An 18,891-nucleotide genomic window follows, 5' to 3' on the forward strand; every position below is an offset into this window, starting at 1 on the left:
AAATAAAGAATGCCAGGATATATTCTGTACTCTGCATTTGTTTCTATTTTCTTAGTTGAATTACATATGACTGTAAAAATCAGACAGGTTTCCTTGACTATTATCTAGAAAATTTTGACTTATATTTAGTGCCTGAATCTTTCATGATGTGTGAATCAGTCAAACCAATCTCTCCTATACTTGGCAATTTCCACTGCCTTTAACTGCATTGTCAGGCCTGTGACACATGTCACAGTAAGAATATTAAACAGTATTTGTGTGCGGCTCCCCTTCTTGGAACCAAGCATGTGGCTTTTGCTAATCAAGAAAATACAGTCAGCAAGCCAGTCTTAGAATGACAAACTTTTGTTCCCTCATAAAAAAATTTATATCCCATAGATTTTTTTTCCATGCCCTTTTGAATAAACAGTAACTTTACAATGCTACATTAAAGTGTAATCTTTTTGAAATTATTTTAAGTGACAGTGAGGGACGTAAATTTAAATATTTATGATACTATGCAAATAACAACCAATGTGACAATCAAATGATAGAAATTTCTACACAAGGCTAAGTTTCCATGTACCTATAAAATGGTAACTATGTAAAATGTCTTTTGATGCACAGCTCTGTTGGCAGTTAAGAATTTCAGAATCATTGAAATGTAAAGAGGGAAAAAAAGCCTGGAAAGATACGACTCTACCTGCACCATTAAAAAATCTATTTTTTAACATTCAGAATATGTTAATAAGTAGTTTTATATGTAGAAAAAATAACTCACACTATACACACACACACACAAATCAGCTTCAGGAAGTTTAAAAATTTAAATATGAAAAGCAAAACTTTGACACTGTTTAGAAAAAAAATATAGGATTTAGAAAAATGATCAGTAAACATCTAAAGAGATATTCAATCTCACTAGTAATCAGAGAAATGTAAATGTAAGCAATGAATGAGATGCCATCAGATTGACATAAATTAAGAAGTCTGATAATACCCAGAGATATTGAAGGGGTGGAAAAAATAGGAACTCTAATGCACTATAATTTGCATAACGGAGCAACTTGGCAATATCTAAGTTAAATGTACATCCCACTTGTTGGTTTATACCATAGAAAAGCTCTCACACATGTGCATAAGGAAACACATCAAGTAAAAAACCTAAACATCCAGCAAAAGAAGAATAGGTAAATAAACTATGGTACATTTAAACAATGGCACAGGGTACAGCAGTTTAAATAAATGTATGAGAGCAACATCTGTCAACACATATAAATCTATTATGTTAAGCAAAAAATATAATAATTTGCAGACTATAGGTACAGTATACCATTCATATAAAGTTTAAAATCGTGCAAACAACCCTACCTACTGTTTATGGATGCATAACTCAAAAAAAAAAAAGTATAAAACAGGCAAAAATAAGACAAAAACAAAAGCAGGCATGGAATGATAAACACCAACTTCAGGATAGTGGTTATCACAGGAGAAGGACAGAGGAGGGGAACACACCATATCTCAACCAGTATATATTACTTTTTGGTACTCTTATGCCAAAAAAAGAAACAAAAAGATCTGAAAGAAATGTGGTTAAATGCTAAGATTCTTTTAAGCTAGGTAGTGGTCATTTATTATTTGTCATATTATTTTATATACCTTTTCTGTATGCTTACTATATTTTATAATTTTATAAAGCGGAAAGACATTATATAAGATAGTAACAACAGAACTTTAAGACAACTGATACCTTGTTAGCTTTGTCTTCCACTGTATATGAGAGTTACTCCAAGTAGATAAACGCAAGTAAGTCAAAAGTTTTCTGTGACATACTTTAAACTTTAAAGTACTTTAAAGCATCAGCATAGGTATTAGGTATTGTAGCATATTGATTATTTCAACATAGAGGAACACAGGCTATTTCAACTAGACATAGCCTCTTAATCAAATCTGGACATTGAATTAGTTCATCTCTAAATTCCCTTCCACTCTTGACTATCAATATGTTAATTTATCTTGAACCGTAAAGTATATAGTAAGATGGTGGTAAGTGAAAATAAAAAGCAAAGTGTAACCTCCAAATGAAAGGTAAGCATTTCAAAACTCCCAACCAGTGGCCTAATAGTCTAAATCCAGAGTACAATTTATTTAGGCATCAAGTAATAATCAAATCAGATGGTCAATTGGATCACAGAGGTATTTCTAATTTAACACTATCTGAATGACCTTCTTGGCGCTTTTGGGAAAAACTGAATTGTGGAGAACTAAAAAAATTCAGAGAAGGACACTATAATCTCTTGTTCTCAAACTTTCTAATGTATCAGAACCACCTGTGTGTCTTGTGTTAAATACAGCTTCCTGGGCTCCACTGTAAAAATTCTGAAGTTTGAAGTGGGACTTAGCTTTGTCCTTCATGAGCCCCACAGATGATTTTAATGTACACAAATATTTGAGAAAGATACCAGCAGATTTACTGGTCATTTTACTTGGTTATTAATTACAGAATTGAAAACACATGGTTACAATTGTTCAGTTATTATTTACCTCCTCACTTAAAAAAAACTGATGCAACAATGATGATAATGATAGCAGTTAATAGCAAGCATATATTAATCTGAGGCAGAAATCATCCTACAATACTCTACATTATATAATCTCTTTAAAACTTCATAACAACCCCAGGAAATAGGTAGTATTACTATTATTATTCGTAGTAGTAGTAGTACCATCACGTGGTCTGACTTAACAGTTAGTGAGTGGCAATGCCAGGATTCCAACTCTGGCAAATTGACTTCAGAGCCTATACTATCAGCCACTACCTTACACTGCCTCTATAAATGGTACGATTACTAACAATAGCTCTTAATAACAATAGCTCTCACTTTATAGAGTACCTACTATGTGCTGAACTCTGTTAAAATATACATTATCTCATTTAATCCTCAAAGCATCTCTGCAAGTATTTCTATCCCTGTTTTACAGATGGGGAAACTGAGACTGAGAGATGGGGTAACACAGCCGTGAGGTGGCAGAACCCAAAGTTTAGGTCAGATCTGCTAACTCCTAAACCTATTACCTGTTTGCTACACCATGTTGCCTCTTGAACTATCAGTGGTCAGAACCCCAATTCCTGCCCAGGTTTCTCCTTTTCCTGGCATTTTACCCTTGTCCTGCCTGGGTCAGTCATTCTCTATGATACAGTGACTCTAGAAATGTAGTGTCCATTATATCTGCTTCTGAAGGCCAAATATTCATTTTGAATACAGACCTGCCCCTTCAGGATAAGTTTTCATTTTCCCAGCCTTCTAAGGCTGTGGTTCCCAAATTTTGTTTTGACTGCTCAACCCTATCAGTAAAACATTTTGAGCACTAGTCCCATTCATATTTATTTATAAATTATATCATACAATAGGTACTCACATATCATGTATTTCATAAAGCATGAAAAATGTACATTTTAAATGAGATTTTAAAAATACAAATATTTCTAATATTTTTTTCTAACATCCTTACTTTGGAGACTATATAACTTTAAGAAACTCTACTAGGTCGATGGCCAGAGTCCATGATCACAATTTAAAACGATAAAGCTTCAAGACAACAGCTCCTAACCTGACTGAGTTGAAAAACTTTTTTAAAAGATAGAATCTCAAGTCCCCTCCCCGCAAAGATTCTGACTTAGAACCTGTCAATGCCTCAGCTGTAGCTGATGCTCAGATGTGGAAACCACAGCTCTAAGAGACACAGCCCTGGCCAGAGGACCACAGGGACAGTGACAACAGGGATTGTCTGTTTGGTCCTAACATCACCTCTCTCTATCACATCTCTCTGATAAACTCTGTCTCACAAGATTTCGATTATCCTTCTTATCTCGCTTTAATTTGGGAGGAGGGATTATTTATGCCGATTCTTTGGTTTTAGATGGAAGGAAGACTGTCCTAGGTAACAACAACTTTCCTGGTGGGCTGGTGCTCTATCCCTTTTAAAGAAAATTCCTTATTGTTCCATAGTATTACAGCAATGCAAGCACAAAATAGCTTTTACTATTTTTTTTTTTTTTTGGCTGTGTTGGGTCTTCGTTGCTGCACGCAGGCTTTCTCTAGTTGTGGCAAGCGGGGGCGACTCTTCGTTGGGGTGCGTGGGCTTGTCATTGTGGTGGCTTCTCTTGTGGTGGAGCACGGGGTCTAAGCGCTTATGCTTCAGTAGTTGTGGCACTCGGGCTCAGTAGTTGTGGCTCGTAGGCTCTAGAGCACAGGCTCAGTAGTTGTGGCGCACGGCCTTAGTTGCTCCGCAGCATGTGGGATCTTCCCGGACCAGAGATTGAACCTGTGTCCCCTGCATTGGCAGGCCGATTCTTAACCACTGTGCCACCAGGGAAGTCCCACAAAATAGCTTTTAAATCTTCTGGCTTTGCTCAATGCATAAAAATTATTTATTAAAAATTAATTATTGCTTGTCCATGACCTTTGGGTTACATTTGCACTCAAAACACTACCACTTCTGAAGTGAATATTTTTAATAATTATTTTGATTCACGTGGCTGCATTTTTGGGCACGTTGGGGAGAGGTAAATGATTGAAGCGGAATACAACTGTGCAATCTGTTCCCAGGGCCTACATCTTAATAACTAAACTGTATCCAATACTCAAATGTTTGCATAAGCCTTTGTATTTTGGCACATTAGGACAAGACTGTCACTAAGCCAGCTGATTAGCATTCATTAAAATAGATTAAATTATCTACTCTGGTTCTCAGACCCATTCTGACCAGCCTCAGTTCTCACCATTTATTTAAGTCCTTCTTGCCTGATTTGGTATTAATTCCTAATCTACCTTTGGTCACCAGTCTTTGTCTCTACCTCCACCCTCCAAAACCCTGCCCAAATGACAGGAGTGATAATGTCAAGCCTGTAGCTGCAAATGGATTGCTGTGAATGAAGCAATGGGGCACTCATAAAGAAGGGGTCTCCAAGGCAATTTGTTCCCCAAATACATTTTGCAATGCTTACAAAATCACATACACAGAGTCACTGATATAAAGTTTCATTCGTTGGACAAGCCAAAACTATCTTTACCACTAAAAAAGAAAAAAGATTATTTTGTTAGAGAATTTATTTCTCACATACAGAAACTGAAACTATTGACTTGAAAATAATAATTTTTTTTTTTTTCTTTTTGCGGTACGCGGGCCTCTCACTGTTGTGGCCTCTCCCGTTGTGAGCACAGGCTCCGGATGCACAGGCTCAGCGGCCATGGCTCACGGGCCCAGCCGCTCCGTGGCATGTGGGATCTTCCTGGACCGGGGCACGAACCCGTGTCCCCTGCATCGGCAGGCGGACTCTCAACCACTGCGCCACCAGGGAAGCCCGAAAATAATAAATTTTAAAATTATTCACCCATTAAAGTCGAGGTGACCATAACTTTGGACTCACTAATGTTAGACTTAGGAACTTATCCTAAGAAAATAATCAAGATGCATCCAAAGATTTATGTTCAGTGGTATTCTGCTGAATGTTACTATAAAAAGGAAAAATTGAACCCAATCTAAATGTCCAACAATAGATATTTTGTTAAATAAATTGTGGTATGTTCGTCTGATTAAGCTTTAAAATCATGTTACCAAATAATACTGAAAGAAATAGTAAAATGTATAAAATATCACATCGTGAGAGCAAAAGCAGATAGTAAAACACTGTTGGATTTATATAGATTTTTATATCAATTAGGTAAAAGAGAAAATGGTTGTGTGCATTTTTTAAAAAAGACTGGAAAGATGTAACAAAGTATTTGTTTTTATCTCTGATAAAATTTTAGGTGAAATTTTTCCAACTTTTCTACAACAAGCATTATTTTACTTACATACAGATATACACATATATTTTGGTTTGTTGAAACACTGAAAAATGATTTTATTATGGAAGTATGCTTTGGTCCCTAAATCACTTTAATTTGAAAATCAGTGTAAATATAACTTTCAACATTTTATTATGGAGACCACTCAGTGATTTCATATTATTATTCATATTACTAATTTAATTGTCATAAAATATTTAAGCCTTATTCATTTACATAGACATAATAAATAATATTCCTATGTTGTTTTTATCTCATCTGCTTTTTTTATTAACTATGCGTGAAAATAATATACAGAAAAATATTACCTGATATCCAGTACTAAAGAATAATAACAATAAGCATTCAAAGGGGCCTGCTAATAATAATATTGTTTCTTCTGTAGGAAAAGATAAACTTTAAGACAGTTAATCATAACCAATAGATGACTTTTGCTATGCAATGATACAACTTGGGTTTCCCATGATTCCCATGTATTATCTGTCTTTATATTAAACAATGTCAGCTTATATAATTGGGGGGCTTTAAATTACTAACACTAAAAATGATCAAAAAGAGAGCTACAGCTTATTCCTCAAGGTTCTTAATCTTTTAGAAACAGTAAAAAAGGAATAAAGTTTTCAAACAGATATTTAAAAGTGTTGGCTTTTGTAATTCTTAATAGACCATCTCTTCACGGGATTTACACCATTGAAACCACAGATAAATCACAGAAGGAAAGCACCATCCATCTTATCATCCCAATGAGGATGTGGCAGAGAAAGGAAAGGGAAAGTTTCCACCCAACAACCCAGCTTCAAGGCTTCATGGGTTGTTGGGACATAACAGCATGACCAGTTTTAACACGCCCATAAAACGGTATTCCTCTGACCACTTATTTAAAAGATTAATGCCACATATTGGAGGGAGGGTGTGAGTGTGAAGGTTGAGTTTAGTTGGTTTAGTGCGGATCGTTAAATTGAGCCATCAAATAATAATAATATTTTTCTCCAACTATGCAACATAGGACAAAATGGGAAGCTAAAAGAGCTATTCATCAGAACAAAATCTGAGCTCTGAGTCAACTGTTTACACATTGTAAATGTATTTCATCCACTTTAACACAACACCACCCCTGGGTGGCAATGCCTGCCAAGCTGGAGACTGTCAAGTTTAAGGGCCCAAAGAAGTTGACTATGGACTTTAAAATGTCCCCAAATGTACTGTTATCTCAGATGAAAAGGAAGCACCTGGATTTGGGACTAGCCCTTCTCATAAATCTGCTGCTGTATAAACTCCCAGCTTGGAATCTCTTCCTTCTACTTATACAGATGGTATGGTAACTGGAAAGGGTTTCCCAGATAAAAAGTAAGCATGGTTCAAGGTTGAGACCTTATTAGCATTTCCAAAGAGCTGTGAAAAGCCTCTATTCTCTCTCCCCTGCCAAGTAAATTTTGTTTTGCTGAGCTTTGGCACTGTTCCTCTGTTGTCATGGTGGGGCATTATTGTCACAGCTGTCTCAGGGGGTGCTGCCTTGAATATGTTTAGAAAATAACACACAAATAAGGAACATGACATTTGCTATACCGAAAAAACTTTTATAAGGCAACCACACCTACTACTGCAAAAATCCAAACTGGTAATATAAATATCACTTGGCACTTCTAAAACTATAGAGCCAAAAGATGAAATTAAGTAAATGAATAAATGTGCTATCTACAACAGAGATGAGAACACTAAACTGAGTACACACTGATGTCTTCACTAAAAAGAGGGCAAATAAAAAGAATACTCTGAAGACCTTTTTAATATGAACAATCGATGCAAATTTTCTCAAAAAAAAATTATAACCCATTCCCTCCAACCTCCTGCTTCATTTAGTAAATTTTCTTTTTCAAAGTGACCAATTCTTTTGTTGTCATTATCTTGCTCTTCAGAAAACAGTGGGCTATCAGCAGCATGATAGGAAGCTCTTCTCAATTTCATATTGATTATGAATAAAGAAGATGGTCAGAGAAGTTAATAGTGCATACAAGGCCTTAAATGATGGGCAAAATGTAAATGTTATGCAACATATTGGAATTTCCTTTACAAGCATGCTGCCTTTAGGATATTTACGTTTAACCAGGATTGCAGGTAAGAACCTGCAACTAATGTGCATTTAATGAAATGTTATTCATTATATCCTTATCAGTAAATAAATGGCTCAGAGGTCATCTGACATTTCCTTAGCACTTTCACAATGATTTCAGGTTAAAAACAAAAACAAAAAACTTTAGTTGTTACTCCTGACATCTTCAAAATCAAGGGAAATGGGAGCATTCCTCAATACCATCACAGATTTGCCATGGGATTTTGAGAAAGTTACTTTCCAAATCATTGCTCTTTTTTTCTAGAAATAGATTAATGATTAAAATAAAGTAATAATACTTCTAGTGGATCATGACTACAAATATTTAGGGATTTCTCACAATAAGATATAGTTGCATTAAGACATTCCTTTGAACACCTTAACAGAATCCAACATAACAGTGACTTAAGTAAGATTGAAGAATTATTTCTCCTTCACATAAAAGTCTGAGCTAGTAGATGATGTGGACTGTAGGGTGACTTTCTTCCATGAGGTCGTCCAAGGACCCAGATTTCACCTATGTTATTGTTCCACTAGAGCAGGGGTAGAGAAACTACTGTCAGTAGGGTGATCGCTTGTTTTTATTAAAAAAAAAAAAAAAAAAGTTTTATTAGAACACAGCCATGCCCAATTGTGTAAGTATTGTCTATGGCTGCTGTGACAGCAAAACTGAATAGTTGTGACAGAGATCCCATGGCCTGTAAGTCAAAATATTTCCTATCAGGCCCTTTAAGAAAATTTGCCAACCTCTGCAAAGAAATATACTAAATGAAGTTCTCTACTGCACAGTCAAATCTGGTTCACCACCACACTGCAGCTTATGTAAAAGGGTAGAAAGATAAGTAAAGATATTTTCTTTGGCCAGAACTTAGCTATATGGCCTACATTCAGAGGAAGCTGGAAAATGCTGTTTCTAGCTTGAGAGCCATGTTCCCAGCTAGAAACTGGCACTTCTGTTAGTAAGAGAAAGACTGACAGAATGAATATCAGAGGCCAATTAGTAGGCTCTTCTATAGACCACCTCTGGCCACCCAAGTATTGATACATACCCTTCTGATACATAAGAACGAATTCACTTCCTTCCCATGGACACCCATCCAACGTCCCATCCAGTTACCACATCTATTGGAGTCCGAGATCTCCGAGTGCTAAGCAGTCCTTTCCATCATATTTGGATGTGGCTCCTTTTTGGAGTAGTGACTCATAAGACAGCCAATGTGCAGTGGTATGACAAGACGAGCCAACCACAATAAAAACTCCAAGTCAGAAAAGGGAAGAATGGGAAATACATAGTAATCACTAGTCCACAGCAACTGTCAAATCCTAATGAGCAATAACTGCAAAGATTCCCTGCCCTGGCTGAGAGTAAGCCCCTTGGTTGGCCTTTCTGATCACCCTCGATTCTGCTATATGGGGGTTCTTTCACCATTATCCTCCGTGGCCACATCTGAAGTTGGTATTAGAGACTATGGCCTTCTTGGAGATTTGACATTTTCTCAGCCTGTTTCCTGCTGGTGTGGGCTCCAGGTGTTGTATTGGGGATGAAAAATCATAGGTTTATGGTTTCTTGCAGACATTTAAAAGTTTTCTGTGAGTGGTGCACCTGAAATTGTATGGTACACAAACTGCAAGGCTATTTGTGATGACCCCAATCCTGATTGAGGTCAGATTACAGGAAAGGGCAAGGAGACCTTTTAGAACAGCAGTCCCCAACCTTTTTGGCACCAGGAACTGGTTTTGTGGAAGACAATATTTCCACAGACCGGGGGGCAGGTGGATGGTTTTGGGATGATTCAAGCACATTACATTTATTGTGTACTTTATTTCTATTATTATTACATTGTAATATATAATGAAATAATTATACAACTCACCATAATGCTGACAGGAAGCGGAGCTCAGGTGGTAATGCGAGCGATGGGGAGCGGCTGTAAATGCGGATGAAGCTTTGCTCACTCGCCTGCTGTTCACCTCCTGCTGTGTGGCCTGGTTCCTAACAGGCCACGGACTGTACCAGTCTGTGGCCTGGGGGTTAGGGACCCCTACTTTAGAAGACACTCACTGTGAAGGTAGAAGGAGTCTAGACTCACGAGCCAAGCTTCCCAAGAAGAGTTGAAAGTCAGAGTGCTGCTTCCAAGTACTTTGCAGTTAATACCAGAATCCATCCGGAACCAGCCATATCAGAGCTGTGAGTGTGCCTATGAGGGAAATAGGTGGGGACTTGTAAATTGAGTAGAGCTCTACCTTTCGGGATCCAGGGCTTTTGCCGAAGTCCACCCCCCCTCCAAGTGAGCATTACACAGCAGGAGGGAACATTTTCTCCTTCTCTCTATTCCACCTTCAACACAATGCCATCCTAATTATATAAATATTTTACCCTTCCTTCCAAGCAAAGTAAAAATGCCCCTTCTCTATGAGATCTTATTATATCCAGGTAAGAATTAATCAGTTCCTCCTTGGGGCTCCAATAGCACTTACAAATTGTCATTTATTGGCTGGTTACTGGTTACTTAACTTCCCTGTGCTTTTGTTTCCTTATGGAAATAATAGTAAAGATCTCACAGAATTGTTATGAGAATTAGATCTGTTAAACACAGAAAGCATTTAGAACAATTCCTGTTAAGGGGGAAGCACTTGATAAAATTTGGCTACAATTATTATTATGAACCAGTAAGTTCCACTTTTGCATAAGCAGTTGGGATTGCGTTTCTGTAACTTCCAACTTAAAGTGGCCTTACTCAGTTTTACTTTTGTAAGAAACTGGCAAGAGACAATAACCAATCCCTCTAACACAAATTCATTTTTTCACTTCTAATTTCACCAAACTGTGCAGAAATTGGTTTCGAGAACATATGAGATGGAAGAAAACTAACATTTTAAATTGCACACTGAACCTGTCATGCCTCTGTGTTCAAAAAGCATAATGGACATTGTTAGTCAGTTATCTAAACAGATCCATTACCTTCCTGATAATACCCTGATGAGTTCAAACCTATGTCCCCATCTGCCTTACACAAAGCTGATCCTCCCTCAGCTTCTGGAGTAATCCTAAACTATCTAAACCAGTGTTTTTCATTCAGGGTGATTTTGCCTCCTAGGGGACATTTGACAATGTCTAGAGACATTCTGGTTGTTGCAACTGGTTGGGGAATGCTCCTGGCCTCTAGTGGGTAAAGGCCAGGGATGCTGCTAAACAACCTACAATGCACAGGACAGTCCCCCATAACAAAGAATTATCCAGCCTAAAATGCCAATGGTGTCAAGGTTGAGAAACCCTAGTCTAAAGGGAATCCCATCCCTTTATGAGAGGGAATATGTGACCCTGATACCGACCAGGGTTCTTGACCTTCCCCAATCAACAGAAATTGACTCGAGGCCAGACAAGAAATTCAGGCCTCTGGGGCTCCTGCATCAGCTGCAGGAGGGGGCGAAAACAAGTAACAGGTTCCCTTGCTTGCTCCCCAAGGAGGGGGTGAGCTTGTTCCTTATATGGGGTGAGGGTAGGGGGTGTGTCCAGGGGTTGGGCCGGAGGGGTGGCTTAGGTGTTTTGTCCACCCTTTAGGTAGTGTTATGTGCAGAGGGGCATGAGCAGTCCCTTGCTTTTGTTCCTGACACCCAGTTTTTGCTCCCAGCTCTTCAGAAATGGCAGTGGGTTTTTTTTGTCTTTTTGTATATTTTGGGTCCAGATTTTGCCCCAACTGCACATGCACAGTTATTTTTAGTCCCATATAGTTTCTTTGTATTTTGCTGCTTGAGCAGAGGTGTGTCTAGGTGCAAGCATTGCAGCACTGCAGCAAAGGGTCCCAGGTCCCAGGTCTGTCTCAACCCAATTCCAACCAATGAGATATGAGAAGAGGTTTTCTAGATGCTCTGGGAAAGCTTTTCACCTCTCCTAAGAAAGAAGCTCAGGAGTATCTCTCTTTCTCTTTCCCCTTCTCTCTCTCTCTCTCTCTCTGTCTCTGTCTCTGTCTCTCTATCTTGTCACACGCCAAGTTTGCATGCAGCCTAATTGCTCCAGTAGCCATTGTCCAACACCAAAAGGAACCAGCCTGAGGATTAAAACAGAACAAAGCAACATAAAGACCCACTGTCTTTTTTTTTTTTTAAATGTCTTTATTGGAGTATAATTGCTTTACAATGGTGTGTTAGTTTCTGCTTTATAACAAAGTGAATCAGCTATAAATATACATATATCCCCATATCTCCTCCCTCTTGCATCTCCCTCCCACCCTCCCTATCCCACCCCTCTAGGTGGTCACAAAGCACCGAGCTGATCTCCCTGTGCTATGCGGCTGCTTCTCACTAGCTATCTATCTTACCTTTGGTAGTATATATAAGTCCATGCCACTCTCTCACTGTGTCCCAGCTTACCTTCCTCCTCCCCATGTGCTCAAGTCCATTCTCTACGTCTGCGTCTTTATTCCTGTCCTGCCCCTAGGTTCTTCAGAACCTTTTTTTTTTTTTTTTAGATTCCATATATATGTGTTAGCATACGGTATTTGTTCTTCTCTTTCTGACTTACTTCACTCTGTATGACAGACTCTAGGTCCATCCACCCCACTAAAAATAACTCAATTTTGTTTCCTTTTATGGCTGAGTAATATTCCATTGTGTCACATCTTCTTTATCCATTCATCTGTCAATGGACACTTAGGTTGCTTCCATGTCCTGGCTATTGTAAATAGAAATACAGTGAACACTGTGGTACATGACTCTTTTTGAATTATGGTTTTCTCAGGGTATATGCCCAGTAGTGGGATTGCTGGGTCATATGGTAGTTGTATTTTTAGTTTTTTAAGGAACTTCCATACTGTTCTCCATAGTGGCTGTATCAATTTACATTCCCACCAACAATGCAAGAGGGTTCCCTTTTCTCCACACCCTCTCCAGCATTTATTATTTGTAGATTTTTTGATGATGGCCATTCTGACCGCTGTGAGGTGATACCTCATTGTAGTTTTTTTTTTTTTTTTTTTTTTTTGTGGTACGCGGGCCTCTCACTGTTGCGGCCTCTCCCATTGCGGAGCACAGGCTCCGGATGCGCAGGCTCAGCGGCCATGGCTCATGGGCCCAGCCGCTCTGCGGCATGTGGGATCTTCCCGGACGAGGGCACGAACCCGTGTCCTCTGCATCGGCAGGCGGACTCTCAACCACTGTGCCACCAGGGAAGCCCCTCATTGTAGTTTTGATTTGCATTTCTCTAATGATTAGTGATGTTGAGCATCCTTTCATGTGTTTGTTGGCAATCGGTGTATCTTCTTTGGAGAAAAGTCTATCTAGGTCTTCTGCCCATTTTTGGCGTGGGTTGTTTGTTTTTTTTGATATTGAGCTGCATGAACTGCTTGTAAATCTTGGAGATTAATCCTTTGTCAGTTGCTTCATTTGCAAATATTTTCTCCCATTCTGAGGGTTGTCTTTTTGCCTTGTTTATGGTTTGCGTTTCTGTACAAAAGCTTTTAAGTTTCATTAGGTCCCATTTGTTTTTGTTTTTATTTCCATTTCTCTAGGAGGTGGGATCTTTCTGTGATTTATGTCATAGAGTGTTCTGCCTATGTTTTCCTCTAAGAGTTTTATAGTGTCTGCCTTTACATTTAGGTCTTTAATCCATTTCGAGTTTATTTTTGTGTATGGTGTTAGGGAGTGTTCTAATGTCATTCTTTTACATGTAGCTGTCCAGTTTTCCCAGCACAACTTATTGGAGAGGCTATCTTTTCTCCATTGTATGTTCTTTCCTCCTTTATCAAAAATAAGGTGACCATATGTGCATGGGTTTATCTCTGGGCTGCTTCTCCTGTTTCATTGATCTATATTTGTTTTTGTGCCAGTACCACACTGTTTTGGTTACTGTAGCTTTGAAGTATAGTCTGAAGTCAGGGAGCCTATTTCCTCCAGCTCCGTTTTTCTTTCTCAAGACTGCTTTGGCTATTCGGGGTCTTTTGTGTTTCCATACAAATTGTGAAACTTTTTGTTCTAGTTCTGTGAAAAATGCCATAGGTAGTTTGATAGGGACTGCATTGAATCTGTAGATAGCTTTGGGTAGTAAAGTCATTTTCACAATGTTGATTCTTCCAATCCAAGAATATGGTATATCTCTCCATCTGTTTGTATCATCTTTAATTTCTTACATCAGTGTCTTATAGTTTTCTGAATATAGGTCTTTTGTCTCCTTAGGTGGGTTTATTCCTAGGTATTTTATTCTTCTTGTTGCAGTGGTAAATGGGAGTGTTTCCTTAATTTCTCTTTCAGATTTTTCATCATTAGTGTATAGGAATGCAAGAGATTTCTCTGCATTATTTTTGTATCCTGCTACTTTACCAAATTCATTGATTAGCTCTAGTAGTTTTCTGGTAGCATCTTTAGGATTCTCTGTGTATAGTATCATGTCATCTGCACATAGTGACAGCTTTACTTCTTCTTTTCCAATTTGGATTCCTTTTATTTCTTTTTCTTCTCTGATTGCTGTGGCTAAAACTTCCAAAACTGTGTTGAATAATAGTGGTGAGAGGGGACAACCTTGTCTTGTTCCTGATCTTAGAGGAAATGGTTTCAGTTTTTCACCATTGAGAATGATGTTGGCTGTGGGTTTGTCATATATGGCCTTTATTATGTTGAGGTAAGTTCCCTCTATGATTATTTTCTGGAGGGTTTTTATCATAAATGGGTGTTGAATTTTGTCAAAAGCTTTTTCTGCATCTATTGAGATGATCATATGATTTTTCTTGTTCAATTTGTGAATATGGTTTATCACATTGATTGATTTGCATATATTGAAGAATCCTTGCATTCCCGGGATAAATCCCACTTGATCATGGTGTATGATCCTTTTAATGTGCTGTTGGATTCTGTTTGCTAGTATTTTGTTGAGGATTTTTGCATCTAGGTTCAACAGTGATATTGGCCTGTAGTTTTCTTTCTTTGTGACATCTTTGAAAGACCCGCTGCCCTTGATGAAATAGTGAAACTACTGGATCCACCCTACCACTGGAGTTCCTCTTATGTGAACTAACACACTTCCCCATTTTTAAGTCAGATTGAGTTGTATATTTCATGAGTGCCTCAACATCCAGCTTTTATTAAATACCTACTGTGCCAGGGACAGTATTAGGCACTGAAAACATAGAAGTGAATGACAGTCAATTGTCCCATTGTAGAATTTTTATTGTAAAAGAGGACATGGATCCTTAAAGAAATAATTATGATGGACTTCCCTGGCAGTCCAGTGGTTAAGACTCCACACTTCCAATGCAGGGGGCACAGGTTCGATCACTGGTTGGGGATCTAAGATCCCACATGCCGTGTGGTGCCGCCAAAAAAAAAAGAAAGAATTATGATTTGTGCTGTAATTGAGATAGGTGCAATGAGAGCCTAACGGAAGAAGAATTAATTCTGCTTGTCTGGGAAATCAAATCTACCTCCCTTACTAAATTCTTAAGGGCAAAGAATCAAATCATTTTCATCTTCTCATTCTCGATATTTGGCATGATTTCTTGTATGCAGGTGTTGAATGATATTTGATTAATTTAGCTTAAGTACTTAACAAAAGGATCATTTTTTACTAGATCCTCTAATGTGGTTGTTAATTTTTTAGAGGATAATATTGAGTCCAAATTGAACGTATGTTTCTGTTAATACTTCCTCCTATTTTGCAAGAAGTCTCTAGCCTGATCTAGTATGTATGTGCATATATGTATTTATTGTACATCCAAAATGTGGTTAAGGTATTTTAAAATATAAACACACCTGGATAGGGACTTCCCTGGTGGTGCAGTGGTTAAGAAGCCACCTGCCAATGCAGGGGACATTGGTTCGAGCCCTGGTCTGGGAAGATCCCACATGCCACAGAACAACTAAGCCTGTGCGCCACAACTGAGCCTGCTCTCTAGAGCCCATGAGGCACAGCTACTGAAGCCCACGCGTCTAGAGCCCGTGCTCCGCAACAAGAGAAGCCACCTCAATGAGAAGCCCACGCACCGCAACGAAGAGTAGCCTCCTCTCGCTACAACTAGAGAAAGCCCACGCACAGCAATGAAGACCGAATGCAGCCAAAAATAAATAAATAAATTAATTAAAAAATATATATACCTGGATAGACATTTTTCCAAGAAGACATATAAATGGCCAACCATTATATGAAAAGATGCTCGACATCACTAATTATCAGGGAAATGCAATTCAAAACTACAATATGGGAGATATCACCTCACAACTGTTAGAATGGCTATTATCAAAAAGTCAAAAGGTAACAAGTGTTGGTGAGGATGTGTAGAAAAGGGAACCCTTGTGCACTATTGGTGGGAATATAAATTGGTACAGCCATTACAGAAGACAGTTTGGAAATTTCTCAAAAACACTAAAAATAGAAATACCATGATTCAGCAATCTCAGTTCTGGGTACATATCTAAAGGAAATAAAATTACTATCTTGAACAGATATCTGCACTCCCATGTTTATTGCAGCTACTCATTAACAGCCAAGGTATGGAGACAACCTAAGTGTCTCTCAACGTATGTATGTATATATTCCATTCGAATATTGTAAAATATGGAATTCATAGAAACATGGAGTAAAAAATTGACTGGTTGCCAGGGGCTAGGGGCTGGGAAAAAATAGGGAGTAGTTGGTAAAAGGGTTCAAACTTTCATTTATTTAAAAAATAGCCTTCTGGGAATTCCCTGGCGGTTCAGTAGTTAGGCCTCGGTGCTTTCACTGCTGGCGCCCAGGGTTCAATCCCTGATCAGGGAACTAAGATCCCACAAGCCATGTGGTGCAGCCAAAAAAAAATTTTTAATTTTAATTTAAAAAATAGGCTTCTTCTTGGAAATGTGAATGACAGTTGTTAAAATTTTAGAACAGAATTTTCATATAATTTAGTAATTTTTCAGAAGGTGAGAGGGCCAGAGCTAGAAGTGGTTTCCTTAATCCAGCCAGGTAGAGCCTTGTCTTACAAGATTCTCCATCCTAATCTTCTTTCAAAAAAATGTATTGCTACCCACTGGGAAGTTTTAGACCAAGAAATATAGTTGTAGCATCTCTTTAGCCTGAAATATTAGAAATATAGAAACCAGAGAAATAATTGGAATTAAGGAACTCTGGCATGTACCTCCTTAGGAATGCCTCTTGGGGACAGGTGATAGTGATTTCAAGATGTGCTGAAGATGTGATGAGTCCACTGAGCATAAGCTATTTTCTGATGGATGTGTCAGGAGAAGTGAAAAGGACACTTCTAAGTACGGATGATCAGTACCTGTTTTTAGTTCATCTTTTTTTTTTTTCTTTTTTTTTTTGCAGTACACAGGTCTCTAACTGTTGTGGCCTCTTCCGTTGCAGAGCACAGGCTCCAGACGCGCAGGTTCAGCGGCCATGGCTCACAGGCCCAGCCACTGCACAGCATGTGGGATCTTCCTGGACCGGGGCATGAACCCATGTCCCCTGCATTGGCAGGCGGACTCTCAACCACTGCACCACCAGGGAAGCCCTTTAGTTCATCTTACCTGTCAGCTTTGTAATTATATGGTTTTTTTTTAACCGAGTACAATTTTAATTTTTTTTATTTTATTTTTTTTTTCTTTTTCTCTCTTTTTTTTCTTTCTTCTTTTTTGGCTGCATCGGGTCTTAGCTTCAGCATGCGGGATCTTCGCTGAGGCGTGGGGGATCTTTCATTGTGGTGCGCAGTCTCTTCATTGTGGCACTTGGGCCTCTTGCTAGTTGCAGCGCTCGGGCTTCTCTCTGATTGTGGCGTGTGAGTTTTTTTCTCTCTGTAGTTGTGGCCTGCGGGCTCCAGGGAATGTGAGCTCTGTTGTTGCGGCACGCAGGCTCCAGGGTGTGTGGTCTCTGTAGTCTGCAGCGCGCAGGATCTCTAGTTGAGGCACACGAGCTCAGTAGTTGTGGTGCTCGGGCTTAGCTGCCCTGAGGCATGTGGGAACCTAGTTCCTCAACCAGGGATCAAACCCACGTCGCTTGCATTGGAAGGCAGATTCTTTACCACTGGACCACCAGAGAAGTCCCTGTAATTATGTTTTTATCTTTACAAAGAAAACTGACATAATCCTCCAAGATTTTCCAAGTTTGAGAATGTCTTCTCCCTTCTACTTCTTCCCTTCCCACTTTTTTAACTTGAATTTTGCCTGTTCACTTTGATTAGTGATTTTCAGTTTTAACTGTGTCTGAATTTTATCTATCTACCTACCTACCTACCTATGAATGACAGATAAAAATTGTATATATTTAAGGTGTACAACATGATGGTCTGACATATGTATACATTGTGAAATGATTACCACAATCAAAATAATTAACATACCCATCACCTCCCATAGTTACCTTGTGTGTGTGAGTGTGTGTGTATGGTAAGAACACTTGAGATCTACTCTTTATGCAAATTTCAAGTATACAATACATTATTACTAGCTACAGTCACCATGCTGTACACTAGGTCTCCAGAAATTAATCATCTAATAACTGAAAGTTTGTACCCTTTGATCAATATCTCCCCTTTTCCCCTATCTTCTAGCCTCTGATAACCACCAGTCTACTCTGTTACTACGAGTTTGACCTTTATTTTAAGATTCCACGTGTAAGTGGTACCAGGCAGTATTTGCCTTATTTTACCTAGCATAATACCCTTCAGGTTCATCCACGTCATCTCACATGACAGGATTTCTTTCTGTTTTAAGGCTGAAAAATATTCCTGTGGCGGGGCGGGGTATGGGGGTATGGGTGGGTGTGTGTGTGTGTGTGTGTGTGTGTGTGTGTGTGTGTGTGTGTGTGTGTGTGTGTGTGTGTGTGTGTGTGTGTATGTGTTTACAGAGAGAGAGAGAGAGATTTTTTTGATCCAGTAATCTGTTGATAGACACTTACATTATTTGCATACCTTGGCTATTGTGAATAATGCTGCAATGAACATGGGAATATAGATATCTCTTCAAGATAATGGTTTCATTTCTTTGGAT

At 38.6% G+C, this 18,891-nt stretch overlaps 1 long non-coding RNA gene across 3 annotated transcripts in view; it reads right to left on the bottom strand.

The window, feature by feature from the left end:
- Positions 1–9,821: 9,821 nt before the first annotated feature.
- LOC141275757 (uncharacterized) overlaps positions 9,822–18,891 on the bottom strand; it is a 51,738-nt gene continuing 42,668 nt past the window's right edge. For all 3 annotated transcript variants that reach the window (XR_012324044.1, XR_012324043.1, XR_012324042.1), the window contains exon 3: positions 9,822–10,139. This is a non-coding gene — a long non-coding RNA (uncharacterized lncRNA). The remainder of the gene's footprint in view (positions 10,140–18,891) is intronic.

The sequence above is a fragment of the Tursiops truncatus genome, chromosome 11 (genome assembly GCF_011762595.2).
Source record: "Tursiops truncatus isolate mTurTru1 chromosome 11, mTurTru1.mat.Y, whole genome shotgun sequence".
Taxonomy (NCBI): Eukaryota; Metazoa; Chordata; class Mammalia; order Artiodactyla; family Delphinidae; genus Tursiops; species Tursiops truncatus.